Source organism: Haliotis cracherodii, unplaced genomic scaffold, assembly GCF_022045235.1.
Source record: "Haliotis cracherodii isolate W230 unplaced genomic scaffold, xgHalCrac1.p SCAF_9, whole genome shotgun sequence".
In the NCBI taxonomy this organism is placed as follows: Eukaryota; Metazoa; Mollusca; class Gastropoda; order Lepetellida; family Haliotidae; genus Haliotis; species Haliotis cracherodii.
This window is the reverse complement of record NW_027266343.1, coordinates 43,627,869-43,642,857: the sequence shown is the minus strand read 5'-3', so window position 1 is coordinate 43,642,857 and position 14,989 is coordinate 43,627,869. Positions and strand designations below refer to the sequence as shown.

At 41.6% G+C, this 14,989-nt stretch overlaps 1 protein-coding gene across 2 annotated transcripts in view; it reads right to left on the bottom strand.

The window, feature by feature from the left end:
* The window catches only part of LOC139452389 (fibroblast growth factor receptor-like 1), a 113,866-nt gene that overhangs the window by 60,924 nt on the left and 37,953 nt on the right, over positions 1 to 14,989 (bottom strand). Inside the window, exon 2 of one of the 2 annotated variants that reach the window (XM_071233850.1) lies at positions 12,815 to 12,878. The gene's annotated coding sequence lies outside the window, so the exon portion shown is untranslated. Of the gene's footprint in view, positions 1 to 12,814; positions 12,879 to 14,989 lie in introns of those variants that run through there. The other variant, XM_071233855.1, reaches the window with a different exon arrangement.

Below are 14,989 nucleotides of genomic sequence, written 5' to 3'. Positions count from 1 at the left end.
CTGTTGGACCATATTTAACAGAGGTGAGGTCTGTTGGACCAAATGTAACAGGGGCTTCGGTCTGTTGGACGATATGTAACAGAGGCTTCGGTCTGTTGGACGATATGTAACAGAGGTGAGGTCTGTTGGACGGGTTGTAAGAGAAGTTAGGTATTTTGGGCAATATATAACATAGGTCTGGTCTGTTGGACGATACACAGCAGTGGTAGATCTGTTGGACGATACACAGCAGTGGTAGGTCTGTTGGACGATACACAGCAGTGGTAGATCTGTTGGACGGTATGCAGCAGTGGTAGGTTTGTTGGGAGGTACACAGCAGTGATTACATGGGCAGTGGTAAGTGTGGTGAGTTTGGTTTACTCCGCATGTACAGGTAGACAGAATATCGTAGATGTAGAAGCCCACAAACACAAGTTTGGCGTTGTCCAAGGGCTATAACCGAACGAATAGGATATTCGAACTTTTACTACATGGCAACAAGGGAAACGGTTCACAATAACAGACATTTAATTTACCCGAGGAACAAAAGAAACTAAAGCTTTCTATGACAACTTCGTATGTTCTGAATGGACTAGGCTTCATAAAGATTGGTTAATTCAAACTTCACTCTTCTCTGTTGTGGATGTTTATACGGTCATCGCAACACGACCCTAGCATCAGGAAAATATAATCAAGATTAGGCGTAGTTAGGGAATACTCTACGAGTAACGTGGAATTACGCAATATCTGTCCCGAGTGAATTAATGTTGTACCTCCGTGCTTTGGAACATGAGGGACAGATATTCAGTATTGTGGGGTTATTCCAAAATTACCCATAATCTTTACACATTGCCACGGAGACATATATTTCGATGACACGATAACGCCTAGTTTAGTTCTTAGTACGATACTGGCTAAACAAGCTGGAAAAAGAAATCGCGTCACAACATCGATTGTATTCAAACCCTCTTAAAACCACACCTAAACTCAAACCGAAAAATTACTTTCTTTTGGCTTCGACGTGCTTTTGAAACCAACAGTCCTGTTGCGGTTAGTCTAATACTGTTGAACCAGTTCCGACGATCACTATATTCCATTTATGACAAATTAAGCAGACTGCCACTTGTGAATACTGACATTGATTTTCAAAACCTTTGCAATATTCATTTATCTTGCTGAGACAGATTATAGGTTTGCGTATTCTCGCGGGAAAAGATGAATTCGTGAATCGAGAAATCTATCATTTTGAAATATCACAACCCGGAAATGAAAATCTCCATTATGAATTAATAAAAAAATTCATGCAATAATTCAAACAACAACGTTTCCGCGATATAATATCCGTCACTGATGGCAACACGCGTCGATGGAGTGTACACACTCGTAATGAATCGTCTAAGAATATGACTGCACCGTTAATTATTATTTTCATTTTCATCACAAATGATCAATCCAATTTATATAAAAGGACAGCGCCTATATGGAGTGGCGTTGGGAAGCTGATAGCAGTGGTTATGTTGGCTGTGGCTATTCCGTGCTGAAGACCGGCGATGAAAGGAAAGAGACACAAGATAGTTATCCGAATGGTGTAATGGTCTTTACCGTGGGTTTTCTATTTTAGGAACTCCTGTCTAGTGAGTAGTTATGACGAGTTCGTCCATTAAGTGCACTGTCAAGCTGAAACCTGAAGTATGGCCATTGTCGACGTCACGGTACTTTTAGGTGAAGCGGTAATGGAACGTGGTCAGTGAGACGTCCATCTGTGAATGTGGGCGTGATTGGGGGGAGAGAGAAGAAGGTCACGTGTGTGTGTATGTGTGTGTGTGTGTGTGTGTGTGTGTGTGTGTGTGTGTAAGGGAAGATAGCGTGTGAGTGCCGTTGTGCGTCGTTGCGTGTTTGCGTGCGTGAGGAAGTGGGCTAGAGAGCAAGAAAAGAGGGGAGAGAACTACAGAAAAAATGTTTCAAGCGGCGTTAAACTCGACTCCCTCACTCACCCAAACCAATCAGTGGTTTAGTGTCAATGCTAATCGAGCGGCTGTTAAAAGCGTTTCAAGTGTATACGTTTAATGGCGGCCATTGGATCTATGAATTGCTGAGAAGATCGGCGGTATAAATACACCTCCCTCAATTCAGTCCCAAATGATTTATTGACAGAAATGTTCACTTTTTGTAACACGACCACATTGTTCGTGACACAAAGCGAGACTAAATCAATTTCCAGTATGCCTCATTGATTGTCACAAATGATTACTATCGCCAACCATTACAAATGTATGATTAACTCGCCACAATGAAGAACTCCGACAAACACACTTCAATTTATCTTCATATCCTAACCAGTCCCTGGTTATTTGACGACATGTATCGTAATTTCAACACGGCACCAAGAGGTTCGGAGAGAGAACCAGAGTGACAAATGACTGCATGACTTTGATTAAATATAATTGACGTGTGGAACAAAGGATCTTCATCGAGGAAAGGCAAGAGCGACTAGACTATTAGGTGGGGGCATATTGCAGCTATCGGCTGACCATGACTAAGAGGCGAGTAATAGAGAGATTATGGCTTCAACAAACAATTATTCTCTGGATGATGGAGAGCGAAGAAGCCGATGTGAGAACGAGGCTTTGCATGTCAGAAGAAGCAGACGACATCAGGTTTCGGGGTCGAGGTTCAAGTTGATTGCATCCAAGGCCATTATTAAGCATCGGTCCATCCTTCCGTTTCTCTATCAACTAGTTCCAATGATAAACGATAGTTATAAGTGGGCAGAGGACCAACACTCGGCCGCGCTATTTTCTTCAGAACATTACAATCGATTCCAAGCTCAAGTCGACATCTGTCTGCATGGAAAATGGCGGGAAATATGACAAACTGGCGCCATGCCTTCTTTTCAGACGCTCGGCGAAACCCATCTCATTTTCGGTGTGTACAAAAGGACAAACGCACACAGAAACTGTCAATTGTTTCTCAGAGAGCGAGTGCAGAAGTATAGGACCTCAGGAGTCATTTATATTCTGGAAGTGCGGGCCATGGTGCTTATAGTGTGTCTGACATTGAACATGTCTGTCACGGTTCCCGATCCAGATCTTTGATTGTGCTTGTGTTTCTGCTGGCAGATATTGGCCAAATAACACCAAGGAGTTGTGTACGGAGTTGTATGATATTGTATTGACCCGCTTGAACGCTGTTCCACTCTGGCTTGGTATCCAATGTTAGCACTTGCGGTGATAGTTGAGCCCGCGTTGCATGGATTAGATTAAATGTATCAAGAAACACCCTGGCCCCCCGGGAGTATATTTTGTCAGTGTAATCGAATACGATCACTGTGAGTGTAAATCAAATCAGACCCAATACAGCTGGGAGAGCGCGTCTTCCTTGGCGCATCCCAATTACAACAGGCATTAATTCCTGTCTGAAAATATTACCTACAGCGATGAACTCCGAGATGACTGGCCTTATAGATGGAGGCTATCGATAGGTAACGCTTTAATATAGAAATGCTATACTTGGCCCACCAGCTTGAATACTAGATGAACTATTTCCATTTGCAGAACAGATCAAACTGCAGATGGTCAGTGCAGGGTTATCGGAAATGACGAGAGGACTGAACAAGGGTTTGCAATGTGTTGGCGAGCATCTGAGCCATACAGTGATGTAGTTAAAGAGCTATGTGTACAGTACTGATCAAGCGGCAAGATACATAGTCTCCTGGTCCCTGAACCATATTAGTTTCTCTAACGCCCAGCCCTTACTGTATTGATATGGCCCTATATGAAGCAAGTCTAGATTTTCCACAGGTTCTGAACCACGCATCTCATTTGGGCTCCTTTTCAATTTAAATGTAGTTGCTTGTATCTATCAAAATCATATTTTCAGAGACTAAGCATTAGTTGCCAACAAGGGGCCCGTTTCATGAAGCGATCTTAGCGCTATAGGACGATCGTATCTCCTATGCGACTAACCTTAGATCACTTTGGGGAACGGGGCACTGGGTTTAACATAGTGTGTCAACAATGATATTTCCTCAACCTCGTATCATATTTGGAGTGTCAAGATATAATTTCAAATACCTTGTGATACCTCTTTACGCAATATTGGAAAACCCTGATTGACTGAGCTGAACATATCTCAATCCACAATTTTCTAGGGGTTCGTCACAGTTCATATAGAACGTCCTCCATTCTCCGTTCATTAACACTAAAGAGAAGGGGGTTGCTAATAACACCTAGAAATCCTCTGGTCCGAGAGATCCGATCGGCCAGGAATGATGAGCTTTAGATCTGTTGCCTTATCAATTTGATCAAGATCATTTGGAGAGGGTACCGCCCGTAGCGTGTTCAAACAACGCTGACATGAACACGAGGCTAACCCTCTCTTCAACCCTCTCAAACCAGATGATGACCCCCTGATCTACCTCGCAATATCGAAATTAGGCCTACTTCAGGATTAATTAACTGGCTGGCTGACAAAAGCTGACAGTTCAAACCCCTAGTGAGACACTTACAGAAACGATTTGTCACAAATTGGGAATAATTTCATGACTAAATTGCCCATAGCTGGCGATGATTTCATCCAATGTACTTCAAATCTCTGACATGCGCGACAGGGGGCACCCATACTTCCGGTTTCACAACATCCCTCATTATCTCGTCTAACACGATAATCTCGCGATTCCACCGAGTCGCTACATGGGAATTGGCATAATGGAGAAATGAGCGTATCGAATGGACGTTTTTTTCTCTCGCACAACAGTTGCCGAAAGACAAAAACACATTTAACGCTTAGTACATTAACTTGACGCTTATTCAAATAACCTTTCCTCTCGTGAGTTTGAATTTCAGTCTCTCACAACTGTTGGGAATAATACGTCTCTATCACTGCGTAAAGTTATGTCGTCGGAAACAAAACAAAAAATGTCCGGCCATGACAAAGCCATCTACAAGTACAGTAGACGATCCCTAATTAAAACGCAGCGGATAATGTGATTCGACACACGATAAAGTGATTAACTTAAAGCTGATCCTAGTGTCAATCAGATAAGAATATAATATGTTTTCAATTGCCGTAAACGCGTTCTCCTATCTGTTAGTATGTCTGGGTATCCTGTCCTAACCCTTGAAGCCGGGGATCATTTCTCACAATAATAATTTGCCTCACCTTTTGACGGGTGAGATTCAGAAGCAGTGGTATCGGGGTTAGTATCGGGGTGTTTTGGGAACCCAGGTTTGCGGTTTGACGCGAGGGGGAGATGAACCGGAGATAGGAGTCACCTTCTCAGATTATCCGCCATTTCGCGAAGGTCGCTGGAGATGAAGAAGCGATAACAGCCGAAGTGATCGTCTCGTGTGGCTACAACGATCCGCTTCCTCTACCGAGGGGAACTCGTCCCTCCTCAGTGGGGGGACGTCTAACGAGCTTTTGAAAGGCAGCAAAATCTTGTTATCAACACTCACAGACGCTAACGACATATGAAGCTCTTCACACACACGAGGACCTGGGGTATGGTCGCCCGATACCCTACACCTCACCCCTCCGCGGGGCGCCCCAAGGCTACACCCTGCAACTCCCAAGCTACCAATTAACTCACACATCTCAAATTTACACCCATGTTTTCTTATATGGGTCAGATCGCGGTCTCTTGTCTTCCATTCAACACGGGTAGCTCTTCCACCAAGTGACTGGTCTTCTACACCCTGTCCCAAATAGCACGACCCAGGTTTTCTTGATTTCTCACTCCTTCCCACCCGTGACAAACAATATGTACCCCATCCCACTTATTAACGTCTATAATGAAACCGGGATTTGATTTCCTCTTTGCCTCCAGCTTATTCAAATGCTACACAAATAACGCTAAGGCGCTTACAATAACAATGACATGTTTAACACGAGGTGAATTTCAGTATTGCGTTCTTAACTCGCACCTATAGACCACGCTTTGTTTAATGACGGGCAATCCCCGGTCAAAAATACAGGTAGGTTCCAAGCCCGAGGCGGGGTCTGAACGCCGCCCCCCACACAGGGAGAGTCAGAGCAGGGGTAAGGGACAGGCTCTCAGCGTAAGGCACAACCTCGACGCCGGTTTACTCCAACATACGGGTATCGGCTCGCTGCCATTGTTCGCGGAAAGTAGGATCTTTTTACAGTGAGAGACAGCCCTCTGTTTGCTGTAGGGTTAAGTTTCCCTTGCGAGGAGAGAAATTCAAATATTGTGTGTGTCTTCCGTATTAAAACGCTGAGAAAATGGCTTAGGCTACGTTGAAGCAGGCATGCTGACGTGAACGCTTGGTCGGTAAAGAAAACAGGTATTTGATCGCTGAGACGCTGTTCGGAGTTTGACTGATGGGCGCTGACCCTTCGCGACGCCACAATACGACTAGAGCCGTGCGTTACCGTACTTAGTAATGCCCCTCTACAATAACACTCCCGCATGCTCATATATTCTGTTCCTACGGTTCACAAACATGCTTTAGTATCAGTTTGGCATACATAAGCAAGCATGAAGGTGAGGCTACGTAGGCGAAGAGAGTGGGTGATGTAAGGAATTACTTTTAACGTCGTATCATCGGCCTGGGTTGCTATGGAAGTAAATCCAACATGGCAGTTTTAGGTATTTACCAGTTTGACGATACCAACAAATACGGATCTAGTGCTAACACCCCAAGCATCATAACCAGGGTCAATCTGGGATGTGAACCCTCAGATGGCAGGCTCTGGTACTGAGTTACCTCCCTTTAATATGGACATGACTCAATACCGGCTGTGATACCCAGCAAGTGAGTGAGTGAGTTTGTTTTAACGCCGCTTTTAACAGTATTCCAGTTATATCGCGGCGTGTCAGCTTAATGTGTGAGGAGAGCCCGAAGTGATGCAGGTCCCAGACGTTACCATTTCGGTGAAACCCACGAGCACGGGTATGGTGCTGACAAACCTAGAAACATAATCGGGGCGAACCGGGATTCGAACCCACAATCATAGGTTTCTGGCATGCCCAACCATGAAGGCATCGAACCCTGATCTTATGCCTAACGAGTAAACACATTCAGTATTTGGCCCATTGTATATGTAAGAAGGAAGTGGGTACATATAGTTTTAGAATTTCATTATGTGACCAAATTTACAACCCATGCATATTCCAGTTCAGACAAGGAATAACCGGATGCCATTAATAGATAGCGACAATGTCTCACTTTCACACAGGGCGCTAATTACATTGTCTAGACCTAGACTGTCAAATGACATCACACCGGCGCCCTGCTCATCTTTCAGGTCCACGCCGCCATGTGTGTGTCACCAACTACAGGGGAGTCACACGGAGATCGCTCCTCCCCATCGACCCTCTACGTCACACGTTGTTCCAGATATCAGTCACGTGGTTCGTTCTACCTGATCAATCCCATTGCGCTGATCTATTCAGATTCCTAACACACCCTCACGACAGAAACGGTGCACTGTTTCACAAAGACTTATGGTAATTTAGGCAGAAAAATATGTATCATCACAATGCGGAAATTTTAAAAACGATGTTTTTTCCAGGATGATCACTGACTTTCGATTTTGTACGGTAAAATACCAGTTTTTACACTGGTTCTTTGAATATCCAGATTATCCGGATATTGGCGGTCGAGTTAGCTTTTCTTGAATAAACGTACCACGTGGTTGCGGGATTTGTTTTAAGTGCTGCCTAATGAGAAAATTGGGTATAATGTTACAACCCGTACATGGACATTCGGAAAATAAGATTCTGATAAAAAACATTTTTTACGGTCTAACACAACAGCATGCATATGTTATTCAATCTTTAAACGTTTCAACTTTCCCCTAATCTGGAAAGAGAAATACATTGACAGAGATTAGACAAATACGCTAATCTTTAAATTGAACGTAAATATAGTCGAGATTTCCCGGAGATTATTTGAATAAATATCTCCTTACCCAAACAAACATCCCGAACGACAACGTTAAATGTAATTGCTGGCACTTAGCACTCTATCTGCAGTTAAAGAAATCTTATCTTTTCTTAACGGCTCATTCGAAAGGCACCCCGTTTCTTCAGTGGTGATGTATGCCTCGTGTTAAATAGATTGCGTATTCGGTTACACCGTAAATACAGTTACGAAAGCTACGGGGCGGGCGATATAACGTTTCTGCCACGAAATGAAATTGAAACAAACCTCTATTTATTGAAGGATTATGTACTAAATGAGTATTTTAGTTGGTTATCCTCACATGATCATCTGTTGTTTGTTTTTTTACCGATGACATTTTATGGCTACACACATTCGGAAAGTTGTAAATTGTGTAGTGTAATACATTGTTTAGATAGTAGTTGTAAGGAGGCCTTTATAACCCATCATGTCATCGTGATAATATATTACTGCATGTAGACGCGCCGCGCGGACGTCGGAGAAGACATTTGTGATTGCGCGGACGTCAGAGAAGACATAAACGGAGCTTAAGACATATCAAGAATATTATACCATTACACGCAATGTCAATCAACCGATAATATGTCAAATGTGACAAACATTTACTATGTGCATGGTACCTGAATCACTTCTGTTTCTGACCCGTGAAGATCCGGGGTAGAATAGGTCTTCAGCAACCCATGCTTGCCGTAAAAAGGCGACTGTGCTTGATGCATGTCATCGTATCCAATTTACGTGAATCGATGTTCATGATGGTAATCACTGGAATGTCTGGTCCAGACTTGATTATTTACAGCTTGCTATCATATAGCTGGAATACTGCAGAGTGCGGCGTAAGACAATTAAAAAAATATGTTTCTGTTGGTTTACTTTGTTCAACATCAGACATTGTCGTTGCTGAGAGAACGATATATTAATCGAACGAAGATCGATAGTATGAATAAAGGTAAATATTTCCATTCCGTACGTTTGGGGTCTCAAGGATTCACACATTTCTGTACGGTCTTATACTCGCATTTCCGACAAAGAAAAAAGTGCAAAGAGAAAAGCCTGGTAGTCAACAGCGATTGTATCAAGTTCTCACTCCTCGAAAGCTTGTTAAAGAGAAGACTATCAATAAGAATGTTTGTCAACCAAAGAGTCAGATTCCCTAAGTTGTCGCCAGATGACGTTTGTCTCATAAATTTCGAGAAACACAATTACGCTAGGTGTCATTATTGATAAATTTGACCATAATTCCTAACAGAGATACGATCTTCCTTTACATGTCGGATGTAACCGAGACAGCTCGGGAATGTCCGGGTCAAATCGCTATGTTGGTCTTCGTTCAAAGGCTCTTTCCAACAAAGTCTACGACACTTTAAACTGGGATGCATTTGAAAGCTAAATAGTTACAAATTTAAAAGAAGTGTTTTTTGTTCCTCATTTGTCATGACGAATTGCTATTTGGGGAATTATAAAGGTCAGACGGGGGTCGTTATAGAGCTCAAAGACTCTGGCCGCCATATTTGTTATGCAATCTCGACACTTGAGCCTCTTCCTGAAGGGTTATCAATGAATAGAGGAAAATGGAATGTGACATTCTGTCGACCTGGAGAAAAATAAGGATCTAAAGAACCAGTTTCTGGACATATCTGTCAAGGCTTCATTTAACAAAAGCAATGACTTTTTCGGGGCGCTCACGGGTCGAATATAGCCGGCTGCCGAAAGTGAGAATGCTGTATCACAGATATGTCGTTAACAATATTACCCCGAGGATGTTTTTTTCGTGAAGTGTATATTGATCCTTTTTCGGGAAATAATAATTGTACCTTCAGGAATCCTTACTTCCGTTAGTTCACATGATGATTTTTTTTACAAAGGCAGATTAGAAAAAAATCCCAAATTATTACACATATCATGTAGACGAGGGACTATCATAATAGATGGATAGCATAAAAAACTAGCTACTCTCATTGATTCGCTTGCCGTTTCTATTATCTGATATGGTTTGAGTTTGGAATTTACATAATACATTTGATTTTCGTAATTGCCGGAACACTACACTTGGCACAGTGACAAACCCTCATAATAAGGCGCATTAATAAGTAGGACTGGGATCCGACATTACCATGAAACGAAGAATAATTACTTCTTATTTGATCATACGATGGAAAACAACAACGAAATGTCATTGTTTTTTTAAAATACTTTCAGAAAACCATCACGGCATAAGTGATTGTAGATGCTTATAAATGCTTTGTGTAAAAATGATCACTTGTTGCAGTTTCGGATTTTTTACACAATTATCCCTCACATTACTTTTATAATTGTGCCATATCAATTATCTTGAATGATCGAATTTCAGCAACATATACGACCGTACCGCACTGGATTACAGTCTGTAATCTGATTGGCTCAGGGAAATATAACACAGATAGTCATCTTTGACGAACTAAGCCTTCAATGACTAGTAATAGGTATAATTTAGCAGATACGGGCGAAATATACTGTTCTTTTTATTACGCACAATGAAAAAAAGACCGAGAAAGGATGAATCATGTTCCAAATGTTACTTTTATTAACACATTAATTAAAAACATACCACGTCATATATCATGCCACAGTTTCCTGCGTTCATATTCACAGATGTAATTCTAAACAAATATCTATTTCAATAAACACAAAACCCTAATTATAAAGATTAAGGCAAGATATTATTTGTTAAATCGTGTACTATACTTCCCAAATTCAGTCACTTTTTTCTATAACTCGGATTATATTTCCTTTGAAGGACAATCCCACTGGACTCCCCTTCCCAACATGCAGTAATTACATGCATTAAATCTGTACAGTGACAATGCTATGACTACTGAAACTTTATATCCAATTTCCTACATATTGTTTTCATGTTTATGGTCACGTGAAGTCGACTGTATCGAATTTCAACAATACCGCTCTGTTTGGTGTATATTTGTTAATTATCGTTAATTAAAGGAACAGATGGTATTACTCGGGCGGCTCTCTCTGGGCCCTCAAATGACCGGGCAACGGCGGCGGTGCAGATCAAGGTAAATTAACCTGATTAAACTTAAAAGAATAGAACTTTCATTTAACAACTCAGTGGCAATCTATTGGACAATACATGCCAAATTGCCTCATTTGCTCAAGTGTTTTATTCAATAAAGTAGTATTATAACGTTGAGATGTAAAGTATATTACAACTGAACTGAGATTTATTTAAATTCAGGTCGCTAAGCAACGACTTTAGAGCTACAGTTCCAGATATTGGTTGTACAAAAATGTATGTACATAAAAAATAATGTTTAATTTACAATTTCACGAACATTATTTCTGACAAGGTAGACACAATTTTATGGAAAACAACTTCTTAAATACTGTAAAAAGTGACGTTTCGGTATAGATCCTTATACCGTTGTCAAGCAGGACTGAATGAGGGACTTTTTACAGTATTAAAGAAGTTGTTATCCATAAAATTGTGTCTACCTTGTCATCCGTCAACTTCTAAGTAATGCCTGTCAAACAATTATTTCTTGGTCGGATCAGGTGAAAACAAATCTTGGATATTTGCATATTTTGAAACATTCTTTCCAGGTTTTAACTTTATCAACGAAACCAAAGTAATCCCGAGAACGACGAATCACAACGATTTAGGGAACAGTACTGTCAGGATTAACGGAGTTCATTAATCTATTACTGTCCGCTGTTTCGAAATGTCGAGATGAAACAAGTCGTTTCTTTCATTGTTTTTCGGACCGCCTCCGTGGTCTTGTGGTAGAGCGTCCGCCCGGAGAGCGGAAGGTCCGGGATTCGATCCCCGGCCGCGTCATACCAAAAGACGTTAGAAGTTGGTACTTATTGTTACCCTGTCTGGCGCTCGGCATTAAGGGGCTAAAACAAGGACTGGTCGGCTCGGAGTCAGTATACTGTGTCTGAGTGGGGTATTCATGTTAAACTGCGGCATAGTACCTCAGTAATCTAGCACTATAGATCGGCATCAGTCCGGACTAGTACAATCAGCCACACAAACACACACACGTACATGCACGTCGCTATATAAGTGCAATAATCTTGGACGCGACGTTAACCCCAATTTCACCTCACCTCACCTCATTGTTTTTCAACTTTCAGAAAATAAGGTAAACATTTAGTATTGTAAATATTGATTAGTTGCTGTAGCAAGTGGATAGGTATACAGCTAGGCTAACCAGCAAGCTGAACTGCACCCTTACATATCGATCTCAAGAGTGAGTATGTTAGGTTTTACACCGCTTTGAATAATATTTCAGTTATATCACGGCGTGCCAGGTTAATTTGTAATGAAACCCACGAGCACGGGTAAGGTGCTGACAAACCTAGTAACAAAATCAGGGCGAATCGAGGATTCGAACCAATAATAATAGGATTCTGACAAGCCTAAGGGACATAACTCTGCACACCGAATTACGGCACCTTCGACGACCGGGTCACCTGTCCCCTACGTACGTCTTATATAGTATGTTAGATAAACCTGTGCTGTAATTACAAACGACTGTTTCACTTAAGAGCAAGTTGATTGAACATTGAATATGAAATATTCCAAAAATATGACGGAAATTCTAAACAACTTGGGGCGGTCGGGTAGCCAAATGGTTAAAGCGTTCGCTTGTCACACCAACGCCCCGGGTTCGATTGCTAGCATTGGCACAACATTCCCGCTGTGATATTGCTGGAATATTGCTGAAAGCGGCGTGAAACCATACTCACTCATTCACTCTAAACAACTGAAATAAATATACTTGAAACAGTGGCAGTGACGTGAAACAATTCCCACATCTTACCATTTGTCAAACGGATGAAATACTTCACACGACATCCTGCCATTTGAAGCGAATAAATATTGTAAGGAAAATAAATGTACGACATACCAGAAGCTGATGGTGTTCCCGATGAAGTCTTGAGTATGTATAATTCCCAGGCCAGACTTGAAGACTGCAAGGTTGAGACAGAGAATTATATAACACTACTGTACCCGGGTACGAACATCAACATCAAGAAACGCTACTAAAACCGATACAAATTATGATCAATTCATCGCTCATAAGGATTAGTTCTAGAAGCTTACTCTATTTTCCTTAACCACTAATACATACCACGCATGTGCACGCATGCTCGAGTGCCACGTGATCCCGTGAGGTTTGTAGGCGATCCTAATAATGTCTATCACAAGATCTATCTGCAATCGCCAGTCGGATTAGGAACTGTAATCTTAACGGTAAATACTTAAACCCTAAGATCAGTCCCGACGTATCAATTTTTCTTTATAACACAATTGTTACTAGTCATAAGATATGAATTTACTGCTACAACAAGTATCATGTCATGAAAGGTATATGTCTAATGACGATGTTCGTGCTCTTTAATATTTCAAAAAGGTCAACGTGTCTTTTGGTTGTCTTGAGCCTCATATACTTTGTCTCAGACATAACAACACCGCATCACCCCACCGACATAGATGTGCATGGTGGTATAGGGACCGATCAGGTTATAATATGGTTGAGGGTGGGTGTGGCGGTGGTGTATGTTGGATTTTTTGTTAGAGACAAACACTTTCTCTAAATGAATGGACCAAAACCATAAGTTTTGGAAGCATTTTAGGACCCCGGAATGATCAGTGAACAATTATTTATTTATTGTAAATGCTGAGGCTATTTTTTCTAATCACAGATTATCTAATACTCGGCCCATCAGCTCTTCATCTTCTCGTGAACCTCAACAGAAGGTTAGTTTCTCCCTATAGCCAAATTTGTATCAGAAAATAGTAATTTGTCCCTCATATCGCCACTCAGACAACCGTAAGCACAAAAGACGTAGCGATTTCTTCGAGCAATATTAGCCAATATTTGGGGGCTTTACAAAATATTAATTTCTTGATACATCGCTCGTACAATCATGGTACTTAAGTTACATTTATCCTTTTACGAAATGATATGCTTTTATAGAGATGTTATGGATATTTAGTTGCAGGGAGAATAATTTTGTGTGTTGCTAATTTGATAACTGGTGTCGAGCACATTTTTGGATCTATTGTAATTTAAAATAACACCCATAAGTATCGTGTATGTTTTCTGATATCATACTGTATATTGGTACCATAACTACCAGCTCTTATACTTGTTTTTGCAATATTGATACTGCAAATACCACATTTGTATACCAGTTTCTGATATCATATTGCACACAGGCCAGTACACGATCGCGGGCAGGACATTGACTGGTTAAAATCTACACAAGGGTCAACCTGAGTGGTCATCCTCTCGTGAAACTTTAATGCGATCTCCACGTTAGACTGATTACAGAGATAACTCGGAACACCTAGAGTCTTATAGAAATATTACCCAAATTAAATTTGCTTTTGAGGCGGCCATTGGTTCCAGTTCTCGTGGGGGTGATTTGACCCGTGCAATTATGAACGCCGACCCACAACGGAATGCAATTTCCGTGTGCGGCCATTTGAGCGGTCAGTGAGAACAGATCTGACCTTCTGACCAATCAAATTAGTTCTATGACGTAACTCCCAGCACATGAAGATCAAAGAAAGCTGATTAATTCCGACCCTGTTTGGTTCGTCCAGCTTCCACCCTCGCCCACCCAATGTTCTGTTGATTTGGAATCAAGTCAACTTCTGGACATCCGGGTTCTGTGGTCAAGCAGGTGTCCGGTATCTTTCAGCAGTCGCACCTGATTGGGTCAAGCTGAGAGGTGTTTGTGTATACTAACTGCACGTTCATTCCGTGTCGAGTTCGTTCCCCAGGGGGTGGTACGTCCCGCAGTGGGCTTGTTTAGACAGACAAACTGGTGGTGAATGTTAATCAACTCGAACTGAATACACAGTGGGAAATGTCAATCGGCATATGGACCAGGTGCGTGCGGGAGGCGACCACCTCGGCCCAATCCGTCGGAAAATATATCAAGGCCGATCTCATGTTCTTGTGTGGATCTGGGAACATGGATCTGGGTTAAAACTAGCCTTGCCCCAAGTCTACTGAATAATAAGTCCACGGATATATAGTAATTCTTTCCTTATAATAGGCTAGTCTAGA